We start from the raw sequence: 13,402 nt of genomic DNA, 5'->3' as shown, positions 1-13,402 counted from the left end.
ATTAGATTAATTATGGAAATAGCACATGACCCTTACCTAGAGAGGCACTAAATAGCACTGAAGTATGGCAAGAAAAAGAGGCAAAGAGTAAGAGCATCCCACTGTGTGCTGGTGAAGGTATAAGTCAATTTTCTTTTTTTTTAAATAAAAATGAGTTGAAATTTATATTCTTTGAAGCTCCTACAGCATACTTCTTGATTTTTTTTTTTAGAATCAGCTGAAAAATGTCCCTGAAATCTGACTGTACTTGCACTTATGGGTAAATTCACATCATTGAAATCCATAGGATGAGTTCCTCGGGGGAAGCTGGTCAGTGCTGTCCAGATTGGGTTTACATGCTTATACCAAAGTATGAGGGAGACATTCCTAAGGAAGGACAGAAGAAGTTGTCCATATCAACACATTTGCAGCGAGAGGAGGGACTCACTTTCTGCCATCTCAGAAACATTGGTCATTTTTCTCTTCAAAGWGTAAAGCAAAGAACAGCTGTTCAAATATTGGTTATGGCTCAGCAGTCAGTGGGGATTTCAACTCACAGAGATACCAAGTCTCTGACAAGTGAAAAGAAAAGTTGACAGGACTGATGTCAAAAATTTTGGTTCCTTAAGCAAAACTACATAATATTCAATTGAGGTCAAGGTGACAGGAATATTTGAAATTTCTGCTAGGAATAGAATGAATGGATTTCATTTTTGAACCAAGATGTCTGGAGAAACAGAAACATTCTGTGTTTGGGAAAGGCTTATGACTGGATTCTAGTCCATGCTCTTGCTCTTGTATCTAGCACACAATGTAGGACAAAGGCTGAAGTGTGTGATATTTAGAGTGAGTTCGTTATTTGAATGGCTCCTTGGGTGCTGTAGCTGGTAGCAGCAAGGAAAGGCTAAAGGCCTGCTGTGAATTTTGCTGGAAGCCAGGCAGATCCAAACAACCTTGGCATCAAGGGGTTATAACACAGCCTGGTGTCATTGCAGATTTGATGTACGAAAGAGAAAGCGCAGGTTAGAATTCTGCATGGATGAATGTCATTGTCTGTGTTGGGTGTTTTAAACCTTTTCCATAGTTTAGATAACAACCTGCAAACATTTTTCTACATGCAATATCACCCTAATACTAACGTCATACCAGGGACACCCTTCCTCCCTGCAGCAATATGCTTGGATTATCTCCTAACCTATTCTGGAGCACTATGTTCCTCTCTGGAGATGTTTTAAAGAGGCCATTTAATGTTCAGAAGAAAATGTAACTTAAATATCAAGATTAGTCAAGAAGAGGCAAGATGGAATGTGGGGGTCTTAYTAGCTGTAACCAAAGACATGGCATCAGTCTTAAACGTTGTATTTTACTGAATTTGACCATTTCCAGCAATTAGTGGTAAAACTGATTTCTAGATTAAAGGAASGTTTATAGCATATAATYTTTTTTTTKKTTTWAWTTWMCMRGCTCCATCTGTTTCCCCATTTCTCCACTGCAGAACATCCTAGCTCTAAAATAAATCCCTAATTTCTTTGTGGACAGAATGGTGTGATAGCTGCTGCTACCTGTTTGTCTCTGCTTTCCACTCCTACTCTTTCCTCAGGCTTTCTAACTAGACAGATTACCCTTGGTAGGAAACCTTCCCAATAAAAAACAAAATCAAAGGCAGTATGTTTCTACTTAATGTTTTAGCTTTGACTAAACATTCAGATGCATTAAAGACAGTAGTTTAATAAAAAGATATCCTAATGGGTTGTGTGCTTCAGTGGTTCTCATCTCCTGCGTCAGTTCTATGTGAGGCCCCTCCCATGACTCCCTCAGCTACCAGTGAAGTTAATGGTTAATCATTATATTATTTCTGACTACTGCACAGGCAGAGTCAGTGGGTTGCAATCATAGCCATGCTCCGGAGGATTAAAGTGAGTGTTTAGGGTGCTACTCTACTTTTGCAAAAATCCTGTAGATTTCCAAAACCTTATAAARTCAGGGACTCATAAAACTCTTTTTGAATGTTAACATGAGTGTATTTTAGCTTTAAGGAACTCAGAGTGGTTCTGAGTTTAAAAAAAAAAAAACTGGTTTTAGTTGCAGTGAGAGTTCTCTGTGGCCTTTCTCAAGGGGGCTTCAGCCATCCTCTCTGTATTGAGCTCCTGTGATGCCACATACAGCTGAGCCATAGCTTTTTTTCTCTCCCGTGTGACCTTCTGTTCACAGAGGCCGTGGATGTTAAAGAGAAGCAAGGTGAAAACTGGATCCCTTTATACACTTTGTGCACTTTACATCTGTGCCTAAAGACGAGGGGACCTTTGTGGTCACCTCCCAGCATCTCRATGCAGATGAAGGGCAATGACTCATGCTCTCCTATGTCTTCTGTACCTGTTACGTGAAGCTGATCCACTTTACACTCCAACTGCTGCTACCAAAAGTCCTTCTCAGTGCTCACTGCAGAGAGCTGTTTGCAAAGCTTATCCAGCAAAAGGCTGAACAAAATGGTTCAGATCATTGGCACTGTGTAGTCTGGGGGAAAAGAGAGAAAAGGAAAGWTAAAAAATGAAAGCARTTYGATACAGTTTAGCCAACATGTAGAWACTCCCCCTGGAATTTAACATTTAGGTATGATAGTATAAGAAATAAATAGTCTTCAAAATGAAAACTCTTTCATATTACCAAGTAGGTCACATTTCCAACAACTGTTTCTCAATATGTAAATAYAAGCAACGATTGTTTTCAAAAATAYATAATTACATATTCAACAGAATGAATAATTTTTCCCAATGCAGCGCAGTTAATTTAACCTGAAAATTAGTGATTATCATTTTGGTGTTAATTATGGAGCAGTAAATACATCTTCCGTATTTAACAATAGACTCCTCTCTGCTTCAAATACCCCAAGTCACTTGTGGGATTAAMAATGTTGCTTTGTGATTTTAAAGGCACAAAAAAAATTTAGAAGATACCATTGGAAATTAAGGATTAATATACTCATTAGGACCTCTGCTTTTACTTAGGCTTGCATAAGTGATCTTACCCTAAGCACAGTATTTTTCACTTACGTGCATGATATYGTGTGAGTGTCCTTGAGAGATCCAGGCCTGGAGGGCACCAGAGGAAAGATCACAGTACAAGCTGTTTTTATTCTGGATACACATGCTTGCTTCTGTGTCTTTCTGTCTCTGCATACCACAGAGATAACCCACACCTGGTAGAGAACCAAGTAGGACATAATATGAGGTCTGAGAGAGCATGAGTGGTTTCAGTAAAGCATTAYAGAGAGCAGAAAGATTGCAAGTGAAAGATTACACTAACAATCTGAAAATAGATGAGTGCTATACAGAAAAAACACAAGTGGWTACAACCTTTCCTTTCATGTGCAGCCCATCTCATTTCATCCTCCTGCATGGATCTTCGAAATGTAGAAATGCTGACAACCCTTTCTCCAAGTGAGAGAGAGAAAAGTCTTACCTCCTGCTATGTGAACCATGATACAATAATCCTATGAAGGCATTCTTCCACATACCTCATTCTAAAACATTTGGGCTCAAAATCCACTTGAGATTGATCAGATATGATGAGCTCAGTCTAGAAGGCTTGGATATAAACACTTACTGAAGTGTTTTGCTAAGTTCCTGTCATGGGGTATGATCATGTGGGCTGGAAAGGCCAGTTTAGGGTCTTTAGGAGGAGCTGACTCAAATGTATGAATTATCCAACATTTTCATTAGTACCACTGGGGAGATTTGAATGTGGAATAATCTACGAATGAAGTAACCAGAGAGGGGCAAAATGCACACCCAAGGAATATTAGTATTCAACTTCAGAGCAACTTCTGTGTGAGCATATATRTACTCATTGCAATATCCTGAAAATAATTGTATACATATGTATGTTAGCCCCACCCTCCAGTGGCATCAATAGGTTTAACCTCAGTTTTCTGCTGCACTGCAAATTAAAGGAAAAGACTTTATTTTAAGAGTGTTGAACACATGGCTGCCATCCAACAACTTCAGTATGGCAMCCTCCCAAGAAAGTGCTCCAAGGCAGCCTAATCAGGACAGAATTCCTGGCAAAAGTACGTTTTGAGACAAGGCTCTCTCTCTTTTTCCAAAGTAGAAAACTCCTTTGATGGCAGGCACAGAGAGCATTTAAGAACTTTCTCAGGTGCCTTTTTTGCAAACTGAAAATCAAACTCAAAAAGCTGGGAAGGAAAATTGCAGGAGTCATTTTAACACTTTCCCCGATCTAATTGGGCAGTGGAAACTGAGAAATAGCCAGCTGATTTCACTTTAGTTCTCATTTTTTCACTTCTGTCAATAGGTACAAGGTTGTAACTGATTACAGAAGGTTTTAATGCTGCTCTGTAAACATGAATGAGGCCTTAGACTTAAACTCTATCACAGAGCTGAGTTAAATTCTCTCCTAAAGGGCCACTCAGCTTTAGTTTTCTAATAATACACATTCCAAAATGCTGATTTGGGTTTTGTGTTGGGATTTTTCCCTCCCCAGTATGTTTTATTGCTGCTGAACTGCTCTCCCTGCTTTGCATAGTCCAGTTCTGGCTCTACCCAGAGCTATGGTTTGTGACAAAAATGTTATGTGTTGGAGAAAAGATGGGAATGATTCCAGAAGTCAGCAATGGTGTAACATGCTCAGCATGCCCACAGTGCCAACAGGATGCAGAGGATGGGTGTCCTGGGCTGTGGGGGCTACAGGAGCTGGCACAGCCYCACAGATTCTTCACTGGGAGGAAACAGAAATGACTCTAAGATACAATGTCCTCCATCAGCTCTGTGAGATGTGGTTTTGGGAGGAAGGTGTGGCTTCAGATCTGCTGACATCATGGAAATGCTTCACCTCCTTCTGATTTCACAGAAAGCCAAACACAAGAAATGTGACACTCAGGAGAAAAAGGTGCAAGCCACTCTGGTTAGATGAGTGAGAGCCCTCCCACAAAGCCCAACCAGGATAAATACAACTGAGGAACTTGAAAAATAACAATGAGATGATGTTTTGATATCAAATGCTAAGTTGGGAAGATTAGTCTAACTTCTCTATCCCTAAACTAATAAACCTGGTGATTTTTTCCTATAAAAATCCAAACAGCTATTCTAAACAAGAGCATTTTCCTCCTTTTCTTCAGTACAGACAGCTATTTTTTTTTGCAAATGCATGAGTACCTGATTAAAGCATAGAAGCAGAACACACTAGTGACCCATATGTATCCATTCTTCACCCATACGTACCCATTCTTCAATTAGGAGAAATAAATAATGTAAGTAATTGAAAGTGTCAAGTACCTTACATTGGTAATAATTTTATCTTTTATTTATAGCATACATAAGATAGATAGGAGTACCTGCATTTTTAAAACACAGAACACTTTTTAAGACTCTTRTTATCTGATTCTTGTTCTCCTGGAGATCATGTTCAGCACACAGAAAAATAATACCATTCCAAGTAAGGAATGTAATAGAACTTTTTATTAAAACTATATTAAAGATGTTCTACTGTCATAAGCAGATCTAGATTCTTATTTCTTGTACTTCTTTTCTTTAAAAAAAAAAGTTCAGGCTAAACATGAGTGTTTCATAACTGCCAGATAGCCTAGAACATTAATTTTGACACCCAGTATTCCAAGGAAACAGCTTCTTTGTGTTTATAGATGAAAGGGCCACAGGCAAATCAAACATCACAAGAACCTGGCAGACAAAATTTCCCAAGGACATTACAGGAGTTCCAGAAACTGCAGCTTGTAAAATTATTTCCAAAACATCACTTCTAAAACCCTTTGAGCTTTCACTGTTTGAAGTCCACCTCGAAAAGGAGGCAGAAGTGCAGGCCTTGAGACAGTGTGGAAGGGCTCATGCATATGAAGTATCAACGAGGTGATGCTGTGATGAGCTCAGAGATGACTGCCCAGAGCCCCAGCAGTAGACGATGTGCAGCAGGAACAGGAGACAACACCAACAGGGGTTTTCAGAGCATTTCCTGCAGTTCTGTAGAAGAGAGGTTGAGGCAGAGGTAAATGAGCCTGGCAGGCTGGCAATTAATGCAACAAACCAAGTGTGAGCCAGGGAAACATAGAGAGATGCAAAGCTCTGCAGGCAAGCCCACTGAGGGAAATAGGGAGAGGAAGCGATGAGCAAAACAGAAGATAAATGTATTTCAGAAAGAGGGAAAAAAGGTCCTACTAYAGCAGTTTTCTGAGGCACCAGGTGCTGCTCCATCTGCAGTTACATTTAGACACATCTCTGAGGCAACTGGGTATGTGGGCTCGTGTCCTTTCTTTCCTATGACTCCCACAGGTTTTGAACCCTGCTATTATAGACTTTCAGGCTTAAAAATTCCAGTGGTTAAGTTAGAAATCTGTAGTCATTAGAATAATGGGAGATCCCTAGAGAGAGCCAACACGGCTATGTAGAAAATTTATTAGCAGCAGGAACAGAAGCCTGTATCAGCACTTTACTGGTGGATAAATCAGTGGGTTTGCTAATGATGTTTCGGTTCTCTTGATTGAATTGGATTTGTAAGAGAAATGCAGCTGCAGACTGAATTGCTTTRTATGACAAGAGAATAATGAATAGCCAATCCTGAACACCCAGGGTTTCTGTATATATGGGATAATTTAGCTTCCRTTCTTGTTGTTATTATTCTATATGCAAATGAAATTATCAATGCCTTTATATAATAACTTCCTGGATCACATTTATTCTAGAGCTTTTGCCTGTTTGTGTGCAAGAGAAAYTTCTTCCCCTCATTTTATCCAAGGTTTAACACTAAATCCAGCTTCTGCTGGAGCCTGTGGGAGTTTTATTATATTACMGATATGACCCATCCAGAGGACATTGAAAGTGAACAGAAAATATTGAAACTGCCTGTGATTATGAGGGTGCTATTATTTATTTGGAGATAGGGCCCATTACCTTATGCTATTATCTGCATGTTACATGAGCTGGGTTTTGCATATTTGATGTTTACTTAACATGCACATCAGGTTCTTTTAACAATAGTGTTTYGGAGATGGCCTGGCTAAGTGCCCTCATCAGCCTCTTGCTAGGTTGTTCTCTGGGGTTCCAGCCAGTCAGTCTTTATGTGTTTTAAGCTCTAAATAGGCTACTGCTCCCACTCTGAAGGATCACGCCAAACTGAACCAATGCCCGCTGGAAAAGTAAAAAAGAGGATGCCAGCTGGCCAAGAGGGCTGAAAAGAAAGAGAAAGAGATAAAATCATTCTTACACCGAGAAACTGCCTTAGCAACRTCCTCATCTGCTGGGTGGGAATAGATCACGGTCGCCTGGTTGGTCTTCCAAATGGCTGAGCTCCCAAGTCACAGTTACTCCTTGCCATTGGAGRTACAGTTGACAGAGATGTACCGTTGAGACACACTATAAATTAAACAGATGGATTGTGAAGGCCAGGCACTGTATGCACCAATTGTTTCTCCCACTAGGGGAAAATCATACAAAASATTCTCCTGGTGTTCAACAGGATTGTGGTGGTTCATTGCACTACAGCTTTAGAAAGGTTTTGGATGACTGGCTGCAGTGGGTAGAAACAAACTGGCAGTGACACAATTCCCACCACTTGCACAGCAGTGAGGAARTTTTCTCTTAGGCAGGAAGAGAGGAGAGAGCGATTTTCCCTCACCCACTGACAAGCCAGGGACAATGCTGTGGGAAGGCTCTTGGCACTTTTTGCTTTCACTGTTTATGTGCCAGAGGCACTGACMAGAAAAGTCTGACCATCTCTAGCAGTCCTTCTCATACACTCTGCTGGCAACTGAGTGTCCAGGYAACAGTTTTTTGCCCTACATGAGGGAGGCAGACAGGAGTGTAGGAGTGAGACAGCATCATCAGGCTGCAGAAGAGCATGTGATTCATGGAAACTGTCATTTTCCACAGGGTGGAGGGATACAAGTTTGGAAAGGGCTTTTGTGAAAAAGATGAGGGAGCAAGAAGAGAGGTGTGCTGAAAAGGACTGAGGTAAAGAGAAGCTCAGAAAACTGCTCAGCTGGATTCTTGGAGAYATGAAGTGTATGGATGTGGCCAGGAAAATGCATCACAGTGCRTATTCATTTAATTCCAGGGAGCTTCATGGGGATGGCAGTGATGGGAGAGGCAGTGTAGGCGTTTTTCYTGCATTTAGTATACATTCAGATGGTATTTCAGGCCTTGAAACTGTGGCTGCTAAGCCACTCAACATTTTAAAAGGCTGCTCGGGTTAACAACTATTAAAAAAAAAAAAAAGCTTCAAATTTTAATCCTGGAAACCGGGAAATTAAAATAAAGTTGGAAAATCAAGAAACACAACACATTTTTGGGACACATTTTCTTTACAATTATTATAATAATTTCGGGCATCCTATTAGAATGAAAAAATCTGTATTGTACTTGAGAATCTGAATTTTTTCTAGTATTTTAATGGTTTWACATAAATTCAGGGTTCAAAAGCCTTGCATGAAGGAAGTTAAATTAGCAAAACAAATTTGTTTAATTACTGGGTTTAAGTAAGGTATTTAAAAAGATTCAGCTATATAAGCAGTTGGTATGTTTTATTCCAGTAGGACGTGCTATCTTCTTGGATTGAAATGAACAATTCTGTCACGCTGATGGGGACTATCACACTGCAGGCAGTGCCTGGAATGACAAGTTTCCACAAAGTAACACTAAATAATTAGTGCTGCTAATTATTATCAACGTATTTACCATGAAAAAGCTTTAGCTATAACCATGCCAGAGAAACAGATTTCGTTAGACTTGAAAATGCAAGTAACACTGCTAAAAGGAACTATTGAAGGGAACAGACAGTAAGGCAGCTCTTTTTCTGCTTTCCAACAAGATTTAACTACTGTTGACAGAGAAAGTATAGGACATCTTTCCAAAGCAGGTCTGCATAGTAAAACAAACTCGGGAAGGACAAATAAATAATCTTGTTAAAAGTTCTCTATAAAGCAGCTTTGCACTGTGGAAATATATGTTTACGCACTCACACTGGAGCTGTAGGTGACCTGAAGAGGGATTTGCTCAACAGAGAAAGCAAAGGAGAAAAAACTGAGCACTTAATTTTGTCTGTCATCTTCTCTGTTTTCTGTGGTGATAGAGAAAAGCAGTTCTGGAGTAAGGACTTTCTATAGCACAACACAGCTGCTCTTTCTRATGTGTCCCTGAAAGAATTCACCATCTGGCATTGATGATATCACAACCTGTTGCCATGGGACCATCATGACATCATACATATCCCACACTAAGCATCCTGGCTTTCAAAGCTAGACAGTACAGCTGGCATGTCCAAGTTCAACAGCCAGCAGAAAAAGGTAACAAAGACCACAGGGCCAGGACATAATGCCAAAAMCAGCTGCCATGAGCATGCTCAGTTACAGGGCTTCTCTGAGGAGGTACCAAGGAAGGATTTCCTGTGTGTCCCCAATACGCAGGGCAGTGACACCAAAACAGGACTACAAACCAGCTGTGATACTGCTGACACAACTCTGTGTCAGAGCAGTATCAATGGAACGGTCATGTTTTGCTCAACAAGTACTTTCTTGCCTCTAGTGCAATGTGGTCTGGTATTAATGGAAATGCTCAATTCATCAACACATATAGGAAAAACTGATACAAAGTAATGATAACTACTACACTCCCATTATGGAGTCTGTTATTAATTTGATTGCTCTTGGTTTACAGTCCATTTCAGATTTATATGCTGCAGTCATGTAAGGATATTCTGTTTGGAGAAACTCATCAGACTTGTGTGTTTCAAGTACATTGCAGCACAACTGGATAAAGTTTTAGCTCAACCTCACCACTTTTCATGAAAGSACAGTGGAATGGGAGCCTTCAGCTTTTACTCAGCCACTTCATGGAATATGCAACAGACCAGAAACATGGCCTTTGATGAGTTATTGCTTAAGTAAAAACATACTTCAAGTATTTATTTCTGTTACAATAGTAAGTCCCTGCCCTCTGTCCATGGGGAAGATATTACAGGATCTTAATTAATTTAARAAAAGCCCAAGATACATAATGTAACTCAATTTACATTTTCTGTAACTCTCTGACAAAGGATAAGTTAAATTTGTGACACTCCTGGTATTTTACTACATTTGCAAGTGAGAAGCAGGCCCTGCAGTCTTAAAGCAGACATGGAGTTGACAGGAAATGGAATTTCCTAATTAGTTTCTGAAATGTACGAGATGACGTGGTTGCCRGAGGTAGCAGAAACCAGACATGACRACCCAGATCTTTTCCTGTCCAATGCAAAGGATGGGAGTAAGACAGTTACGTGAGTATCAAAACTGATGAAACACAAGGCACAGACTTTTTGAGCTGGCTGCTTGTACAAGTCTAGATGAAAAGGGTTGACWGAATCTTGGGCAAAATAACAAATAAACTGGGTTACATTAAATGGCATTAGCAGTAGGTGTCTTCCAACTCGACTCCTTTTGACCTCCATGACAGTAGATTTGGGAGTTGAGCCACCAAACAGGAGGGTTTCTGTAACTAGAAAAAAAGGAATGCATGAGATAGCTGAAAGCTGARCCTCAGGACTGGTATTTCAGTCTTCATCTTCAGTATAAGCATGTGGAAAGATTCTAAACATTCCTATAAACAGATCAGAAATCTGGTTATCTTCTATGCCAACSCCCAATGGCAGCCAACCCCCAACAGAGGACATGAATAAACCAGTGTTTTGTTATCCCTTCCCAGCTTTCATCCAAATACRGTGATATAACTTATTTTGAATAGCCCCCTCATAAACATTTGCCTCACTTATTGAGTAGAGAAAACCGTTGCTTTTATTTAAAACGAAGTCTAAAAGTTAAGGAGGACCACCTGTAACTCTATCTGGAAAAAGCCCTTACCAATCCTTTTCACTTTTCTCACCCCTTCCTCCCCATAAAGGTATGTCTTTGGGATGGCTGTAAATARCAGTCATGAGGATAGCAGTTATGCATATTTTGGTTTTTCAAAAGGCTTTGTAGGCGGAAGATATCAACGTAGTTTAGGTAACCAGTATTGGAACCATTAGGCTGAAAAGYATTTTCTTTCCAAAAACTATGTATGTTCTCATTTACTCGGCTTGCTTGGCTTCTTAGAAGAAAAGGATTCAAGATTAAAGGGGCAAGAAATTTCTTCTGGGACTGTGTAATAAGATCCATACACAGAGAATCTTAGTTACTCCCGGCAAACTCAAGAGAAGTGAGTCTTTCTCCACTTTTGGCCAAGCAAGACTGTGCTGTTGCTGGCCTGTTGAAATTAATAGTTGAGGCTTATGCCTGTAAGACCAGCTCCAAAGAATGGACTGAATCCAAGCAATTCCTGTGCCATGATAGCAAGGTCTCCAAGACAACACCCAAATGGCAATGTCATGGTCTGTCACCTTCCCACTCTGAGCTCCTYTGCACATCACTGTGTGCCAGCTCAGCAATTCCAGCTATGTGAGAATATAGGAAGACATGTGAAGCCTTGAATACACTGTGGCTATAACCACCCTTCAGAAGCAGCTGAGACTCCCTCGCTAGGGAGGCTGCTATTCTACCCAGAAATGAGCCTGTAAGAATTCGTTTCCTTTGGACYATCCATGCAGTAACACAGGAGACAACAGGTTAGACAGGGTAGACAGCTGATTAATTAGCACACAAACGTGAATGTTATTTTGTCACAGCATCAATGTATTATTTATCAAATAACACATTTTCCAGGAGCTTGCACTTTTACGAAACCAGAAGGAAAACAGAGTTATTTCCTTTTGACAGAATATATTTCACTTTTTGGGCCATAATCTTGGCCCCTCTCTAATTCTTTCAGCCAAAATGTTCAGCCCAGCATGCCAAAAATCACACTTACAACTCAAAATTTAAGCAGCTGTATCTGTGTCTTGCTTTTCTCAACTTCTACTCCAACAGCTGGATTGCTATTAGTGCAACAAGACATGAAGACACCAATATTTGCAACATATTTCATGTAATGAAAGAGAAACTTTCACAAAGACACAAGTGACCAAATCTGTATGTGTTATATAATGTTTATCCTTCACAAAGGCTGTTAGAAACATTTAGGCTGTTTTTTATTAAAGCTTTTTCCAAGTGTGAGATATTTGCAGCCAGCCATCAACAAGACCACTGTCAAAAAGGATGAATGCTTACCCATAATGTTGATTCAGAAAATGATGCTCAGCAAAATGGTTGAATCCCTTCTCAGGTCGCCTGTAAACAGAGKCACACTGAGCTGTCAGCTGCTTCATAGGGAAATAATTCTAAAGGAACAAGAGCTCTTGACAACGTCACCCAGGCATAAAAGCAAGCAGTTTTTCTTTTGATAGGAAACAGAGATCATTGCTTCATTTCTATGTTACATTTATATTGTGCCAATTCTGTAAGGGCTTTTTTTTCATTTAAGAATGATTTCAGTAGAAAAAAACCTACGACATCTTTCTYCAATCTTCAAAGCATCTTCAACCAATCACAAACTCTTCTCCTGTAAATGAAGTTGACTTGTATGCAACRAATGAGGAAACCAGTTTCTGAAATCAAGAATAATTGACTGTATGACAACTTTTGGGTATAATTCCTTCTACTGGAGTTGGGAAAAGCTCATGAGAAACCACCAGCAAATAAAGAATTCCCTTTGGGCAGAACTATACCAAGAGCTGGGACAACTGAAAGAACGTGCAGCTTTCTGGACAAGAAAGAATCAAGTCTGAAGCACCACAGTTGTATTCTAGTCAAGAAACATTGTATCTGTGGAGGGAAAAGTGTACACGTTCTCATGGTCGAGGACTGCAGCATAATGTATGTGTGCAAGAAAGGCGAATGTTACAGATGACTGAGGTGGCATTTTTGAGTTGCTGCTGCATTTCCTCCATGATCAYGTTTTTATGTGAGGTGTTTATTAGAAATGTAAAATGATACACGAGGAGTAAAAGAACTGCAACAAAGAAATTCCAAGCTGGGCTGAATTACTAGTAAAATGGGACATCTGGCCAACTACCAGCAAAGGCCCATCCCCTGAAATGAGATTATGTGGCAGCAACTCTTRAAGACTGCAGTAGGGTATTCCTCCCTTTCAGGCCTCAGTACATAGCTCGTGGGGAACAATTCATCCAGTTCTCCTTCTAACCTCATAGCACATTAAGCATATTAAACCCTCGTAGAAATACTTTAAGGAACTGAAGGCAAGGAAATTTCTTTTATACATTTCTTTTTATAAATATATTTTATGCGAAGTAGAAAAGGAATTCAATGTTTGTCTTTTATGAGGTCTCTACAAATACTTTTAGAGACCAGAATTTCTKCTTCTGCTAGCAGGACCAGCCAGATGCAGCATCAACCACAGCAAGACCTGGAACTTGTGTAGAAAAGTAAGAACACCCCGGTCCTACCCTACCCATTCTTCTGTTTTTGTTTTTTTTTTTTTTTTTCGAACTGCTG

The 13,402-nt window shown here is 39.9% G+C and overlaps 1 long non-coding RNA gene across 1 annotated transcript; it reads right to left on the bottom strand.

The window, feature by feature from the left end:
• Positions 1–5,288: 5,288 nt before the first annotated feature.
• Positions 5,289–13,386, bottom strand: LOC130587057 (uncharacterized). The gene is made up of 4 exons (XR_008966754.1): positions 12,119–13,386; positions 10,372–10,472; positions 7,210–7,358; positions 5,289–5,969 (listed from the first exon to the last, which is right to left on the bottom strand). It is a non-coding gene; the product is annotated as an uncharacterized LOC130587057 (long non-coding RNA).
• Between the last annotated feature and the right edge of the window lie 16 nt (positions 13,387–13,402).

The sequence above is a fragment of the Malurus melanocephalus genome, unplaced genomic scaffold (assembly GCF_030028575.1).
Source record: "Malurus melanocephalus ecotype Western Australia unplaced genomic scaffold, MMel_1.1 scaffold_1, whole genome shotgun sequence".
In the NCBI taxonomy this organism is placed as follows: Eukaryota; Metazoa; Chordata; class Aves; order Passeriformes; family Maluridae; genus Malurus; species Malurus melanocephalus.
The sequence above is the reverse complement of the archived record's forward strand: the minus strand, read 5'-3'. Positions and strand labels throughout refer to the sequence as shown.